This window comes from Octopus bimaculoides, chromosome 1 (assembly GCF_046866305.1).
Source record: "Octopus bimaculoides isolate indiv1 chromosome 1, ASM4686630v1, whole genome shotgun sequence".
NCBI lineage: Eukaryota > Metazoa > Mollusca > Cephalopoda > Octopoda > Octopodidae > Octopus > Octopus bimaculoides.
This window is the reverse complement of record NC_142928.1, coordinates 179,878,406-179,897,070: the sequence shown is the minus strand read 5'-3', so window position 1 is coordinate 179,897,070 and position 18,665 is coordinate 179,878,406. Positions and strand designations below refer to the sequence as shown.

Here is an 18,665-nt window from a genome sequence, read left to right as displayed (position 1 = left end):
GATACACGAAGGAGTCATACCCAATGACTGGTGTAGCAGCACCATAGTCAACTGCTACAAAGGTAAAGGTGACGCTTTAGATACAAATAATTACAGAGGCATCAAGCTGTTAGATCAGGTTATGAAAGTTACAGAGAGGGTCATAGCCCAACTAATTAGGGAGCGAATCAATTTAGATGAGATGCAGTTTGGGTTTGTGCCAGGTAAAAGCACTACTGATGCCTTATTTCTAGTAAGACAGCTGCGGGAGAAATACCTAGCCAAGGATAAACCTCTGTACCTGGCTTTCGTTGACATGGAGAAAGCCTTTGACAGGGTCCCCCGATCCCTTATCTGGTGGTCAATGAGGAAACTTGGGATAGAAGAATGGTTAGTGAGAGCTGTGCGAGCCATGTACAGAGATGCTGCCAGTAAGGTGAGGGTTGGAAATGAGTACAGCAATGAATTCCGGGTAGAGGTAGGGGTCCACCAAGGTTCCGTCCTCAGCCCCCTCTTATTTATCATAGTCCTCCAGGCAATCACAGAGGAGTTCAAGACAGGTTGCCCCTGGGAGCTCCTCTATGCTGATGACCTTGCCTTAATTGCGGAGTCACTATCAGAACTAGAGGAGAAGTTTCAGGTGTGGAAGTAAGGTCTAGAATTGAAGGGCCTTAGAGTCAACCTAGCTAAAACCAAAATCCTAATAAGTAGGAAGGTAGATAAAACACAAACCCCTTCAGGTAGATGGCCCTGCTCAGTATGTAGAAAAGGAGTAGGTAGTAACTCTATAAGATGTACCCGGTGCAAGCTATGGACACATAAGAGGTGCAGCAACATCAAAGGCAGGTTAACTAGGAAGTTAGTTTTTGTTTGTGGCAGATGTTCAGGTGCAATAAAGATTGTAAACAAACAGGAAACAACTTCTATCTCATTCCAGGGTGAAAAACTAGAGGTAGTCGATAGCTTCCGCTATCTGGGCGACCAAGTTAGTAGTGGGGGTGGGTGCGCTGAAAGTGTAGCTGCTAGAATAAGAATAGCCTGGGCAAAGTTTAGAGAGCTCTTACCCCTGCTGGCGACAAAGGGACTCTCACTCAGAGTAAAAGGCAGACTGTATGACGCATGTGTACGAACAGCCATGCTACATGGCAGTGAAACATGGGCTGTAACTGCTGTAACTGCTGAGGACATACGTAAGCTCGCAAGGAATGAAGCCAGTATGCTCCGTTGGATGTGTAATGTCAATGTGAATACCCGTCAGAGTGTAAGTATCTTGAGAGAAAAGCTGAACATTAGAAGCATCAGTTGTGGTGTGCAAGAGAGACGATTGCGCTGGTATGGACATGTGGTGAGAATGGATGAGGATAGCAGCCTGAAAAAGTGCCACACCCTAACAGTTGAGGGAACCCGTGGAAGAGGTAGGCCCAGGAAGACCTGGGCTGAGGTGGTGAGGCAAGACCTTCGTACATTGGGCCTCACCGAGGCGATGACTACTGACCGAGACCTTTGGAAATGTGCTGTGCGTGAGAAGACCCGACAAGCCAAGTAAGATCTTTGCCAGTGCCCCTGGACTGGCTCTTGTGCAGGTGACACATAAGATGCACCATTTTGAGCGTGGCCATTGCCAGTACCGCCTGACTGGCCTCCGTAGGATTTTCGAGCAAGATCGTTGCCAGTGCCCCTGGACTGGCTTGTGCGGGTGGCACATAAAAGACACCATTTCGAGCGTGGCCGTTGCCAGTATCGCCTGACTGGCCTTCGTGCAGGTGACACGTAAAAGCACCTACTACACTCTCTGAGTGGTTGGCGTTAGGAAGGGCATCCAGCTGTAGAAACTCTGCCAAATTTAGATTGGAGCCTGGTGTTGCCATCCGGTTTCACCAGTCCTCAGTCAAGTCGTCCAACCCATGCTAGCATGGAAAGCGGACGTTAAACGATGATGATGATGATGATGATGATATATACTAGCAATGATACTCGTCATTGATTGGGTAATTACTTTTATATATATATATATATATATATATATATGCACATGCATACATATACATATGTCAGGTTTCTGTGAGTTTCCATCTACCAAATCCACTCACAACATTTTGGCCAGCCCAAGGCTTCAATAGAAGACACTTGCCTAAGGTGCCGTGCAATGGTACTGAACCTGGAACCATGTGTTTGGGAAGCAACTTTCTTACCATGCAGCTAAACCTGCACCCATGTATTCATATATATATATATCATCATCATCATCGATTAACGTCTGTTTTCCATGCTGGCATGGGTTGGACGGTTTGACTGGGGTCTGGAGATCCAGTGGCTGCACCAGGCTCCAATCTGATCTGACAAAATTTCTACAGCTGGATGTCCTTCCTAATGACAACCACTCCGAGAGTGTAGTGGGTGCTTTTTACATGTCACCGGCACAGGAGCAAGTCAAGCAGGTCTGGCAATGATCACGTTTGGATGGTGCTTTTTATGTGCCACCAGCACAGGAGCCAGTCAGGGGATACTGGCATCAGTTACAATTGGTTGGTGCCTTTACGTGCCACCAGCATGGATGCCAGTCAGGTGGACCTGGCATCGACCATGTTTGGATGATGTTTTTTACATGCCACTGGCATGGGAGCCAGTCTGGGGGTACTGGCCGGCCACGTTCGGTTGGTGCTTTTTATGTGCCACTGGCATGGGAGCCAGTCAGGCAGACCTGGCATCGACCACATTCGGATGGTACTTTTTATGTGCCACTAGCACAGGAGCCAGTCAGGGGGCACCAGCCCCAGCTACAATATTGGTTTTACTTGACTCAGTAGGTCTTCTCAAGCATATCATATCGCCCGACGCATCAGGGGTATTCTTAACAGGGCCAGACATGTGTGGCTGTGATCTCACTTTAGTTGCCAATATAAAAGACTAGAATTTGAGAGGTACAGAGCTTATTTCTCTGCAGTGGCTTGCTGGCCACTTTCTCCTTCCGTAAGGGCATTTTACCCAATCCTCTAAGTTATTTTTACAGCTATTCTCTTGTGTTTTAGATTTCCTTCATTTTTAAAGAACATGTGTCTCTTTCCTCTCTCTCTTTCTGTATGTGTGTATATATATATATATATATATATATATATACACACACACATAAACATTTATTAGATTTATTCATGCCACATTGTTTAATGATAACGATCCAGTTATGTAAACAACACCATCCAATCTCAAGAACATTGAACAATTTGGAAAATTTTAATATTTTATAATCTGAGTTTGCAAAGAAATTTCGTAAGAACTGTTCTGTAAAGTGCCATATCTATTGCTGTTGTATCACTCACTACTAAACACTGACTATAGACAGATTGTATGTGTATGTCTATGTAACCACACATTGGAATATGGACATATATAACTATAAGCTTCACAACACAGTAAACTGAATTAGATGCTTGATCTTTTGCATTTTGAGATAGTCATACATTAACAAATGATCATTCTTACTGACTTGAGATAAAGCAAAGAGGAAAGGATGCAGTGGCCTTTATGCTTTTGGAATTGAAAATGAGTTATTGTTTTGGCTTAGCAGGAATGATTACCGTATTTTCTGGCATACAAGTCAAGAAAGTGTAAACATTCAAACAGTCACTGCGCCACTGCCTTTCCAAGACCTCCGAAGGCGTTTTGGTGTATAAGTCGACCTACCATTTGTGATCGTAAATTTTGGTCTGAAAAATTTGACTCGTATGCTGGAAAATACAATAAGAAAAAAAGTACAAGAAACCTTTATGGACTGGTGTAATCCACTGAATCACAACTTAAAACTTTCTTGAGTTAAATGGACGAGACAAACGTCTTCGATATATGCCCGTGACTTTTCTGATGGCAGGAACTGGACTCGATGTAAATTAATGAATTATAGTGCAACGAATTATACAATCTTATAGTACCTACTTGTAGCGTAGGAGAACTGACTTTTGAGGGATGATAGAAACTACAGATTTCTCAGATAGTTGTTTGGCATCTTATCAACTTCAGCGTTGAACATTTCGACAGGAGTTTGACTTCCGTAAATTATGGTGCTTGCGCTCTCTTACAGATATTAATGCGTGTATCTGTGCGAAGGGCATACGTGTAAATGCATTCCTATTAATAAGCGTATAACATAGAAAAAGTGTTTAAGAGTACTTAGATGTGTATCTATTTGCATGAATTACGTAACCGCGCCTCTCGTACCCCCCACCATTCAAGCTCATATCACACACAGTCATTAAGATCAATGACAACTGAAACAACAGCTTTCCAAGTCCACAAGGGACCGCTTACGTAATGATTTGTCTGTTAGAAATAGCAGCCAAATCTCCCTCATATCGCTCTCAATCATCCTTAATTAAGAAAGCGTATATTAGATAATGTAGTTGTACATAACCATGAGAAGGGATGGTCACGGCTGCAATTTCTTTCATTTAGAGGTCTATTCGATCTCTGATTTAATGATCTCGATATGTAGAAGTGCAGTTTTCCTCTCACCACTTTTTTCCCCTTAAAATCCATGAATTTTTAGTTTTTAATAATTTTGACTTTTTGTGGATCGGATGAAAATGACCGAAGTTCATGAAAAAAAATCAATGCTGACAGAATTTGAAACAGTGACAAAGACCGGTATTCTTGATTTCTTTAACTGTCCACCTTTTTCTTTTGTTTATCTAGGAGAAAAGAAAGACCTATAAACTTTTAATAGTAGTATAGCGTAGGCGGGGTCAGAGGAGCAGTTGCCCAAGGCGCAAAATTTCAAAGGGGATAAAAAGTAGTAATAATAAAGCAGCGCGGTCTTGCCATAACATGTCTTGCACCAGTCGCTGGTAACGCACCAACACTACTGACCCATAACACTGATTTCTTTTCGACTAGGTACGCGGCCAACTTATGTAGGAGTGTGGTCAATTGATTCGACACCAAAATATTACTGGTACTTATTTTATCGAACTGGGTATGAGGAAAGAAATCCCACACCAAGTAGGATTTGAACACGGAAGGTAGTGGGTTAAAAACAAAATACTTGATTATATTTAGTCCAGCTGCCTATTGTCATAACCAACTCTTTAATTATAATAAAACAATTAAAAGGGTTAATTAGTTAGGAACTACTAGATTTTTTTTAAAGTAGTTATTTTAATAAGTTGGCAATACACACGATTTCCTCACCTCTAGTTAATTGTCATAATTAAACAAACACTATTAAAATGTCAGACATTAGATAGGAGGGGTAAATAATAATTAAAATTTTTCATTAGTTGTTGTGTACCAAAACACCAGTCAATTTGAAATCATGAATATTTAACGTGAAAAATCAACATTAATGATGCGAATTTATGCCTACTTTAACGACACGGATTACACACGCGCGCAGACAATTGAATATACATATAATATATATTTAATATTCATATATTATATTCTCTCTCTCTCTCATATATATATATATATATATATATATATATATATATATATATATATATATAATGTATATATAATCTGTATATCTCTATAGACAAATTTATTTTTATTCATTGTTATTGTATAACGAAAGCAGTTATTTAATATATTTATATATATAAATATAATATATTTGTGTGTGTGTATATATGTATGTGTATGCGTCTATATACGATATAAATTTGCCGTATATATATGCGCGTCTATTCATACACACACATATATATGTACATACATATATATAGTCTCTTAGGTATGTACCTATTCACTGTACACAGTCTATTTATGAATATAACTTCCTCTCTCTCTCATGCATTTACAGTACATATAACCTATTTAAGAATGTACACACTCTGCAATGTCTATAAATATGTACTGTATTAAATATCTACATCTATGTATCCGTGAATGTATGTATGAATCTATGTATAGCTGGCTTAAACCTCCGTACTTCGTGTGTATCAATACTTGTATCTATAGACACACACAATATATATACATACATATATATATATCTTTCTATACAATGTATTATCTTACTAAATAAACTCAACTTTCTTGATAGCTGTGTATATTGTGTCTGTGTGTGCGTGTTTTGCATTTTCTTGTACACATATATACGGCACAGATGCCCCCACCCTAAACAGACACATAATTGAAACGAATGCATACTGGAATGAGGTAAAAACTTTATAATAATAATAATAATCGAAGAGAAAGAGATGCTTTTGGTTTCTGTTAATTTCTTTCTCGTGACTTGGCCGAGCCTTTGCCAAGAAGAGGCGCGCACCAACCAACCACCAACAAGACATCATCTCAACCCAACTACTATTACGTCTTTAAAGCAAGCAATAGCTCTCTATATCACTCTATATACCACTCTACCACCCAGGCTCTCACTCTTTCACTCTTTTTCTCTCTCCTTCTCCGATAACAAAAATCCCATCCTGTTATCTGATAAACATACTCAAAACTGATTTCTTCTGTTAATCTATTTTTTCTTTCTTTTCTTCCTAGTTTCGGGTGGCGGCGAGCAAGTAAAGGACGGAGAAGCGGTGGCAGTGATAGTGGGAGTAGGAGGAAGAGGAGGAGGTAACAGTAAGACGTGAAATAGGAAAGAGTAGGAGGAATCTTCACGAAAATCATCAGATCAGATCTTTTGACTTAATAATAATAATAATTATATATATATATATACACACACACACACATATATATCTATATATACATACACAAACACACATATACATTACATTTACACACACACACATATAGGATATACATAAAATAAATACATAAACAAATGAGCAAATATAGATGACTAAAAGAAAAGAGACAGAAAAGATGAAATGAAACAAGATTAAAATAATCAGAGATAAAACAGTCTAGTTTGGACGAAATATTTGGAAGAATAGTTTAAATTTTTTCTTTGTGTGTGATGTAGATGATTGTCTAGAATCATCTCTCTCTCTCTCTCATACACACACACACACATATACGCGTGTATGTATTGTCGATGAATGTGTTTGTGTAGCTTATGTGTGAGTGTTTGTGTATGATTACATGTGTGTGTTCGTCCGTCTTATCGAGGGTGTTGTGTTTAGATTCTATGTGTGTGTGTCTGCTGCAGCCTTGTGTTTATATGAGTGTGTATATGTATTCCCTTTTCGTATGTCTTTCGTGAGTGCCTCGATTAATACGTATGTTCTATAAGAGCTAGTGCGGCACATCTCTGCATGTTTATGTACGCTAAGATATCTTCGTTCGTGTAGGCGGTGCCCCAGCATGGCCACAGACTAAGGCCTGGAACAAGTAAAAGCTGAAAGATATATATATGTGTGTGTGTGTGTATATGTATGTATGTACGCATGTATATGTGTGTGTGTGTATAATTCTGTCCCTATGTTTTAGAAAGATAGATGGATGTGAGTGTGTGTCATTCAAATGTTTCTTGAAGTAACAAAGCCGCCACTTCTGAGATATATTTTTTATTTTTTTAAAATTTCCATCTCATTCTATTTGACGGCTTGATGGCTTTCTAGTAAGTTTCAGTCAAACAGCAGCAGCAACAACGAAATATAGCAAGTAGCAAGCTTGCTTGGCAGTTCTCAAAGCGACTGATATATATATATATATATATATATATATATAATACAAATATAATAATGATAATAATTATTAATGAAAGCTTTTCGAGAAAAAAATAACTAACAAAAAATACATTCATAAAAGAACCAATTACAGGATGCTAATTATCTTTATATATATATATATATATATATATATATATATATATATATATATACATACACAAGCGCTTATGTATATATTAAAGGAGTGTGTATTGTGAAATATAAGCAGAGTAAATTAAGTTGCTAATTTCGACCATGAAATGAAACTAATAATTAAATCTAGACTTTAAATAATTATTATCACTGTAACAAATATAAATAAATAAACAAAAATCAGTTTTTGCTTCTTCCAATTAAAACTAATTAAAAAAAATGATGGCATAGGGATAATTAATAATGCTAAAGAATAAATTTGAAAGTATGAAATAGTATCTTACAACTTTGTTTTTAAAAAAAGCTTGTATATTATTTTATTATTGCTATTATTTTGTCCTTGTGGCAAAAAATTCATTGTCATTTGCTTTTAATTTAAATGAATTAAGGCTTGTTCAACCAAGTATAATATTTTTTTCTTTATAAACTATGTAATTATCTGTAGTCAAATATTTTCCATGAGAAAGAAAGGATTATGAAAATATGAGAAGAGAAAAAAAAACGACTAAATGGTGTGCGGTCAGTTTCTCAATAAACTTATGTTTACTTAAAGACTATGAAAAAAACATTTGAACACACAAAAAAAGAGAAAAGCCTATGACTGAATTAGTAGATGGATATAGCCTTGTGCGTGTGTAGTTCTCAGTAAGTCACAGTGCGACGACTATCATTAGAAGCTGTGATATATTTCAGCTGAGACCGCAGCAGTCAACAGAGGCCGCCATTCACTACTTCCTCTCTTACTTTTATGCTCCTCTCTGTTTAACTTTTAACCCTCTCTTATTTATTCATAATCCTCTTTTTTCTCTCAGCTCCCTCCCTTTTTCAACTCAACACTTTCTCCGTCTATTCTTGACCCTCCTCTGCTTTACAATTACGTCTCTCTCTCTCTCATCATCACTCGCAGCTCTCTCTTTAACTCTCAACCCCTCTCTCATTCTAAACTATTACTCTCGAATAACTCAACCCTCTCTCTTTCGTTTTTAACCTGTCCTTTCTTATGCACAACCTTCTCACCCCCTCATTTTTCAATTGTCTTCCTCTTACTCACTGTTACTGTCAACCCTCTTTTTCTTACTCACAACTCCCGCTCCTTCACTCTTTTTGTCTCTTCATTCTGATATATTCTCTTTCTTCTCATCTCTTTATCCCGCTCTGTCTTTCTCTATTTTTCGTCATCCACTGCAACTCGTTCGGTAGATCTCTTATTCGTGTATTCTTTCTTAGTTAAAAAATAATCAGGAGGAAAAAAAAACGCAAAACAATCGACAATAACAGACAAAAAAATTTATTCCCTCAGTTTATTCATTTATTCGTTTATTCATTTCGAACAGGTTTTCTCTATTCCCTCTATTCGTTCATTCATTTCCGAACGCGTGTTATTGTTTCACGTCAACTGAAAACCCGTAAGAAGAGTACTAAATTGTCGAACGCTGGTAATATAATAATAATGGTTGCTATTGACTGCTTCTTCTTCTGCTGCTGGTTTACTTAATTAGCTTCGTCGGGGGGAAAGAGAGAGAAAGAGAGTGAGAAAGACAGAAAGTGAGAAAGAAAGAAAGAAAAGGAGAGAGTGAGAGAGAGAGAAAAAAAAAAGCACAAAATAAAAACAAAACAAAAATTGACTGTGAATTGGACGATGGATGTGGAACAGTTCTGAAAAATATAATATAACGGAGTTTAAATGCCGGATAAAATATTTTAGGGTTTTAAACCTGAACAGCTTTTTTCTTTCTTTCATAGTAATATCTTCTGGCTTTTAAAAGCAGTGAGTAATTTTCCACACCGGAGTTTTTACAAATAACAGTTTGGATTCTGGTCAATGCGTGTTGCCTAGGAATAAATAAAAATATATAATAATAATAATAAACTAGAAAGAAGAGATTCTGAAATTGCAACAAATTGGTGAGTTGTTTTAAAGAAAAATTATTTCGCTTTTGTTGATGATTTTTTAAAATGCTTTTAAATGATGATGATGATGATTTTTAAAAATGATATCATATATATATAGACTTGTGCCCTTCATCCTTTATCCCTTGCTAACAATAAAGTCGTTTTAGATTGTTGTTCAGCTCTCATCAGGATCCATACTTTTGTGTTATCTTTTTTTTATACATACATACATACACGATCCTATCTTCCTATTAATCGTGTCTACTAAATCGTTTAGCCTCTCAGTGTCCCCATCGCTGACAGTTTTACTGAGACCCTTTTTCTGTCTTGCTCCTTAAATAGATATATTACTATCACCTTCTTTATTATTATTATTATTACTGCTATTATTTTTATCACCATCATCATCATTATTCTATCATTATTATAACTGTTCTTCTCATATTACGATAACTGTTATTATTATTATTATTATTATTATTATTAGTATTATCACCATCGTTTATCATCCCTTCTGAAACGGCTCTTCCCTTCTCATGTTTATTGATGGCGGGACAAACACACCCGAAAAACTTCTATCCAGATTTTATTTACTGTTTCCGTGGGATACCATCCTGTTTCCACTCTTTATGATTTAAGACTAGGACAAACAATAACGATCCACTTTTTTTTCTTCTCTACACATCACAACTCCTATTGTCAGATGTTTGTATATTGCTTGACATTAAAATTCCCCTATTATTATAGACTATTATTAATATACCTTGCAACCGCAAAAATACCGTGTTTATAAAAATACCAGACAAATTATATTTCATCATTTATTTTCGCGCCTTTCATCGATAAATGAAATAAATGTTAGCTTTAATATTTTAGTTACACTTTCCATATTATTGTTGTATTCCGATCCCTTTTTTCATATTGACAGCAGTGACTCTTCATTTGAGTCGCTAATATAATTAATTCCATGGGTCTCTTATAAATCAGAACTGCCCATTTCATGCTAATCATTATCATTATCTTAGCTAGATATTAGGGGAATGCATTATATATATATATATATATATATATATATGATTGTATGATAATTATGTGGGTGCGTGTGTATATATATATGTATGTATGAATGATAATATATTTATGTATATTATGTATGTATATGTGGGTATGTGCCTGCGAATATATGGGTATTAAATATGTATATATAATTACATTTATGAACGTATGTATATGTCTGCACACACACACATATATATATATACACACATACAGGTTCGCTTCCTTTCACGTATATACAAGTATGTGAATGGGTATGTGTAAATATAATATATGTATTATATATATATATATATATATATATATATATATATATATATATATATATATATATATATATATATATATATTGAGAGAGTGTGTCTATGGATATCGATATATGGGTGTATATATACATACATATATATAGGGAAGAAGAATGCATATATATATATATATATATATATATATATATATATATATATATACCTTTGCATAAAGTTCATTAGATTGGATATCGTTTTTATGCACAGTTATAATTCCTGAAAATCTAATCAAGTGGCAAATATTATTGTCCTTTAGAATGAATTTTGTCAGCTTAAAACTCAAAACTGTTAAGATTCAAGACAAGCAAGTTAATCTTATTCTCCCTCATTACCTTAAAAATTCAGTTACTATAATAACCGGACAGATATTTTGTCATCCAAAGTGCCTCTTAGACTGAGAGGAATGAGGTTCAATCCAGTTTCTTGGAAGTGCCGGTTAAACTTATGCTAAGCATTCTGTTTCGTAGAGCATGAAGGATTGAAGTATTGCATGAAGGAAAACCTTTTCTGTGAATGATTTTAGCTCTGTAATTGTCAATAAAGCTTGATGCCTACCGTTTTAGTTATGGATTCAACCTTTCTTATATTATGGTACCTCCACTCACTTTTTTTATTCACTTTCGTTTTGTCCGCTTCTATACTCGTGTCATCACTTGTTTTGAAAATATATTCATATGTAATGAAAACCTAGAAAGTTTATGAACACGCTACAAAAAAAGTTTAATTCCACATCAGAATTATATACAACAAACAGATGAAGAATTCTGTTTCTGTTCACGCATTAAGAAAACTGTACATTTTTTTTGTAAACGATTTTGTTCAGAGGTGCTCTTATAATATGTCACTATAATAACATCTTTGATACTATGATTATCATTAGAAATATACGTTTTACAAATTTCTGTAATAATTTTTCTTGAAAATACTAGCTTTCTCGAAAATATCTGCTTATTTGCATTAAATAGTATGTATTTTGTGAAAGCTAAAGGCTTATATTATTTATATACACTTTTAAACTCGTGAAGGCGTTTACAATGATTATCGTTCATCTAGTTAAAATGATATTTCAGAGATATGTTTGAACAGTATTTTTTTTCTATATAAATTTGTAAACTACCAACCATACAGCACATTTGTTATGCCTTTTTTTTGCCTCTGTGTGAAAGTGTTTACGTTATGTCAATATACATAAAATCTAACCTGCACTGCATTTGACACAAATGCTATGAATTGGCTTCAGTCTTTATTTGAACAAAAGCGCGGCATTTATAAAGGCAAATTAGTGTGTTTTGTGATGCTGAACTTATTCATTTATTTGTTTATTTATTATTATCATTTTGCGGAAACTAGTAGTTTCTGGCTACTTATCTTATTAAATGTTAGCCAGATCTAAGTCTATTGACAGCACTCAACTGATCAATGTTTTCTTAATCAATCTGATTATACACACACATCCGCACAAAATATATACCCAATTATATTCTGTGACATCTACTGCTAATAACCAAATTTATATTTCTCTTTTATTTTGTCACTCGTTTCTGTTATTTATGCCTGACTACAATATATTTATTTATGTGGAGTAAACTCACAGTTATGCTTCTATTTATCTACTTAGGATAGATTGACATTGACAACCTATGTAGTAGATTTATTGATCTCTCAGCTATCAGTTGATATTGCTTGTATTACCTCTTGCCATTCAACTTCTCAGTTGACTTGTTAAGCCAGTTAATAAGAATGATGTGTTTAAAACGGTTAATCAAACAAATTGATTCTATATAATTTTTTTTCTTATTTTCAGTAATGATTTTCTTTAATTGAAGAATTTACAACCCGTTCTTTTGCAATAGGGTTTGTTTAGAAATGGTAGAGACAATAACATATTGGTCTCGACACCTTACTGCATTTAGTTTAGTACCTCATTGATCTGAGTGATCAGAGTTCAAATCCTCTTTAGATTTGATAAAATAAGTATCAATAATATACTGTCAGCTCAGTCAATTATAATTTCTGTCCCTAACAAAATTGACATTGCGCCTGGCGACAAGGAATCAATAATTTATATTCTCGTTGATAATGTTTTTTCTGAAATCTTAGTTTGTTGTTCTTTAAAACTTTCAAAAACTAGCATAAAGCTGTTTACTTGTGTTATTTCTATATAAGATGAATTATTTATTGTTCCAGTTAAATTTTTAATCACAGATACGATATTGGTCTAGATGTTTGACAGTTATTGATTTTTCTTTTAGGTGAATGCAGTTATAGTTTCCTAATTTCCCCACTAAGCTGTTATATTTTAATTTATTCAAATAGACAAGAAGTGTCGTTTTTGTTGTTGTTTTAGACTTTTTTCTTCTCACCATTGAAATAGTTTCAGAGTATTCTGTAAATAATTAACATACATACATACAAAAAAAAAAAAAGAACAAATGAAATGAAGAAACTGGGTCACATTACTATAATTATATTGTAGACTTGGCGAAGTTATTATAGGGAAGTTAAGATGTATAAATCTGGCTGAGAGAGGTAACCACCAGTTCCCAGCAGCCTACTTGGTTATTAATTAATTGATCAGGTAACCACTTAAGAGAATGTCTATTTTAGGGAAAGTAACGGCTAATCTACTGTGGTCCCTAGGATCAGGAGAGTATTTCAGTTCAAAGTCAATACTTTAAACTTTACAGAGTAATAATTTTATACACACTCTTCCTATAGATGTTGCCGACAGTTCACGAAATAACTAATCAAATACAGCTATCACCATTCTTTTGTTTGTGTAAGTGTGCGTGTATACATACAGATATACATACATATGTATCATCATCATCATTTAACGTCCATGTTCCATGTTGGCATGGGTTGGACAGTTTGAAAGACCCAACAAGCCAGGAGTCTCCATCATGCTTCAATGTCTACGTCCCTTCTTAATGGGAACAACTCTATACATATATATGCATGTAATATACATATATATATATATGCATAATACATACATGTTTATATATATATATATATATATATATATATATATATATATATATATATATATATATATATATATATATATTCATATATGTATATATACTTGTATATATTATGCATATGTATATATACTTGTATATATTTACATATATATATATATTACATACATATATTCTTTTACTTGTTTCAGTCATTTGACTGTGGCCATGCTGGAGCACCGCCTTTAGTCGAACAAATCGACACCAGGACTTATTCTTTGTAAGCCTAGTACTTATTTTATCGGTCTCTTTTTGCCGAACCGCTAAGTTACGGGGGGACGTAAACACACCAGCATCTGTTGTCAAGCGATGTTGGGAGGGCAAAGATACAGAAACACATACACACACATATATACGACAGGCTTCTTTCAGTTTCCGTCTACCAAATCCACTCACAAGGCTTTTCTCGGCCCGAAGCTATAGTAGAAGACACTTGCCCAAGATGCCACACAGTGGGACTGAACCCAGAACCATGTGGTTGGTAAGCAAGCTACTTACCACACAACAACTACGCCTATATATAATATATATATATATATATATATATATATATATATATATATGTAATATGTGTAACATATTTGCATATATATTTAGATGATATCTAATATATGTATTGTATACAATATTATAATTGCACACACACACACACACACACACACAGACACACACACACTCATATGCATACTTAAGTACATATGTATACGCATACATTTTTATATTATATATTGTGTACATGCAATTATACATTATATAGACAAGTGTATATATATTATACATACAATTTATGTACATTATAAATATATATATTTATATGTATATTATTTATAGACATTAGATGTTATGCATAAAGTGTCTTATATATGTCTATGCATACATAAATACACATATTTATGTTTATATATATATATATTCATTAATATGTAATAAATATATGAATATATTTCTATGTATATAAATGTATGCATGTATTTATTATATTTATATATATTTATGTAAGTATGCATCATCCTCATCATCAACTTTTTATTGTCCACTTTTCCATTACTGTCCACTTTTCCATGCTTGCATAGGTCAGACAGAACTTACTGAAGCAGATTTTTGTATGACCAGATGCTCTTCCTGTCATCAACTCTCATCTGTTTCCAAGCAAGGTAATATTTCCCTGAAGCTGGACACTGCTTATATGACAGTGATGCAGTTTACAGCTGTCATGCAATGTCAACACAGGGAGGTGCAAACACACACACATGCGTGCGTGCACACATACACACACACACACAAATACACACATGTTCACAGTTGCATGTACATACATGTACATGTGGGTGTGAGGTGGCAGTATGACTGAATGGTTAAAAAGTTTGTTTCCCAACCACATGGTTTCAGGTTCAGTTCCTGTTCAGCATCTTGGGCAAATGTCCTCTATTACAGCCCTGGGCTGACCAAACCTTTGTTAGAGGATTTATTGATGGAAACTGGAAGAAGCCTGTTGTGTGTGTATGTGTATGTGTGCATGCATGTGTGTGCCTCTGTCTCCTTGTTTTGGCATTGCATGATAGTTGTAAATAAGTGTCACCACCTTACAAGCAGTGTTGTTGGTCCTTGAGAAATTTGAAGTTGAATGAATCAACCCCATTCATTTTTTGTTAAGCCTGGTACTTATTGTACTGGTCTCTTCAGTCAAACCGCTAAGTTATAGGGGTGTAAACAGACCGACACTGGTTGCCAAGCTGTGGTTGGGGACAAATACAGACACAAAGAGACACGCACACACACACACACACACAACGTGCTTCTTACAGTTTCCGTCTACCGAATCCACTCACAAGGCTTTGGTTGGCCTGAGGAGTAGAAGACATTTGCCTAAGGTGCCCTGCAGTGGGACTGAACCCAGAACTATGTGGTTAGTAAACAAGCTTCCTACCACACAGCCTATTTCATTCAGTCATAAGAAAGAGAGAGAGAGAGAGAGTATATATATATAGTATAGTAAAAATGTTAGGATATAATATATATATATATATGTACGTGCTGACATAGGTTGGACTGCTTAGTGAAATCTGATGAGTCAGAAGACTGACTATGTTATGCTTCAATATCCGTTGGCATGGCTTTTCAGTTTCTATGACTTGATGTCCTTCTTAACGACAACCACTTTGCAGAGTGTGTTCGGTGCTTGTTTTGTTGCAGCAGCCTTGTAATTTGCAAAAGTAACCGAAAGAGAATAAGGATGTTTGTGCAATATTTCTGGGTAGGCTGGTAAAGAAGGTGGAATGGGGGAGGTAAATATCACAAGAGGAGCAGATTTTTAGTTGTGAGAGGGTAGTAGTGCAAAGAGTAACTGTAGACAATAATGGGGGAGGGGTTATGGAAGGGAGTGGTGAAAGGGAAGGGATTAGTGTGGGTTATGAAGGGGACAGGCAGGGATAGTCATGTATGTATGTGTGTGTGTATGTATAGATATGTATGCATATAATTATATATGCACATTAATGTGCATGCATCTATGCATATATATATATATATATATATATATATATATATATAAAATATATAGTTTTAGGGAAAATAACCAAGTTTCAAGAACTCATCGATGAAAAACCACTATCACATATAGAAAAATTAATAATTAAAAGCACAATAAATGAGTATAATATAAAACAAACTAAATATGATAAGATAAAGATAATAAAGCTCAATTTAATTTTAATTTTTTATAAATTGATTTTAATTGAGTTTTTACCTGTAATTTTGGATTTTGTCCCTAATATTATTATATATATATATATATATATATGCACATATATGTGTGTATATATATGTGTGTGTGTGTATGTATATGTACATATATATGCATGTGTGTGTATATACATATATATGTGTGTGTGTGCATGCGTGTTAATATATGTTTATATGTTTACATATGTATGTGTGTGTGAATATATATACATATATATATATTAAAAAAGGGAAAAAATCGAACAAGAATGTAACAGGCAACATATATATATATATATATATATGTGTGTGTGTATGTATATATATATATATATATATATATATATATATATATATATATATATATATACACATATATATATATATATGTTTATGTGTATTTGTTTACATTTTTACTCTTCCAAAAATCCTTCAAGTGCAAATATTAATGTTGTCAAATCTCCTGTCAGTGGTTTATTCACTGGCTTTGCACCCTTAAAGTATTAAGGAATAAGACATTTCTTATTTGGAAAATACATAAGGGTTAGCAGCAGGAAGCACATTCTGCTATGAAAGAAGCCTTCAATAATATATTTATCTAGCCCATGCTGGTATGGAAGATGGTTGTAAAAACAAATAGATGAATCTGATACAGAAGAAGTCTGAAAAAATTATAACGACTTCTGTAAGATTAAAATGTAATGTCTGCTCTTAGTTGTGTTGGGTTTAAGAATATTCATCTAAAACACATTTGTCAAAAGCATACTATCCAAAGGACAAATGGGTTGAAAGCCAACTTGGGCCAAAAACGTAGTAGCTACAGATAAGGCAGGGTATTTGTTGAAATTTTGTTATTTTTCTAATGAAATAAGTAAAAGAAGAAAAAAATTTATGAAATGTATAATGCAATGTGTTAATTAATATTTTAAGGACATTTAAATTCTTGTAAAATGGTGTTGCAAACAGTATGGTGGACCAGTTTTAAGTCCTAACCATTTTTTGCACCATTGATTTATTTTATGCAAGACAATTTTTATCCATGGACCAAGAATGACTCACAAAAAAACACAATGAAGTGCATAATATATAATTTAATTATTACATATATAATATAGAGGCACCCTGCAGACAGCAATAATCAATAAAATAGAAACAAAATTTAAAAGAGGTATTGTTTATGTGTGGCATGGCACTGGTCTGCAGTCCAGTAGTTGGGGACCCCTGTTCTAGCATGAATGTGAACAGTATAACTGTCTGGCAGGATGTAACACATATTTTGGTTCCATCATTGGATCACATTCAAATATATATTTTGTGTTTGATACACTGTATATGAAGAATAGTGTTCAGATAGTTATTCTGTGAAAGGGTACTTACATTATTCTGAAGTACATTACAAGAGTTATTGTATTTCTTAAAAAAAATTCACAATGTTGTATCAGGCGATGGAAATAGGATGTCTGAGATTGCATTATCTTTGACATATGTGTCATCATGGATATTAACAATTCTTCTTTATAAATGTTTCTTTTCCCATAATTACATTTATTTTCTTATAAAAGGTAGATAATTAAAAAAGACTGATTAAAACCTTGTAGGTAGAGATATGGTAGACAGAAGCTGAAAGAAGTCCATCATGATATATATATATATATATATATAAATATATATATATATATATATATATATATATATATATATATATATATATATATATATATATATATATATATATATATATATTTATATATATATATATATATATTTATATATATATATATATATATATATTTATATATATATATATTTATATATATATAGATTTATATATATATACATGTATGTATATATATATATATATATATATATATATATATTTATATACATATATATATATTTATATATGTACATATATTTTTTTTTATCAATAT

The 18,665-nt window shown here is 33.8% G+C and overlaps 1 protein-coding gene across 25 annotated transcripts in view; it reads left to right on the top strand.

Moving 5' to 3' along the window:
• The first annotated feature begins 9,096 nt into the window (after nt 1–9,096).
• The window catches only part of LOC106871676 (zinc finger MIZ domain-containing protein 1), a 459,684-nt gene continuing 450,115 nt past the window's right edge, over nt 9,097–18,665 (top strand). For all 25 annotated transcript variants that reach the window (XM_089363061.1, XM_089363006.1, XM_089362974.1 and 22 more), the window contains exon 1: nt 9,097–9,641. The gene's annotated coding sequence lies outside the window, so the exon portion shown is untranslated. The remainder of the gene's footprint in view (nt 9,642–18,665) is intronic.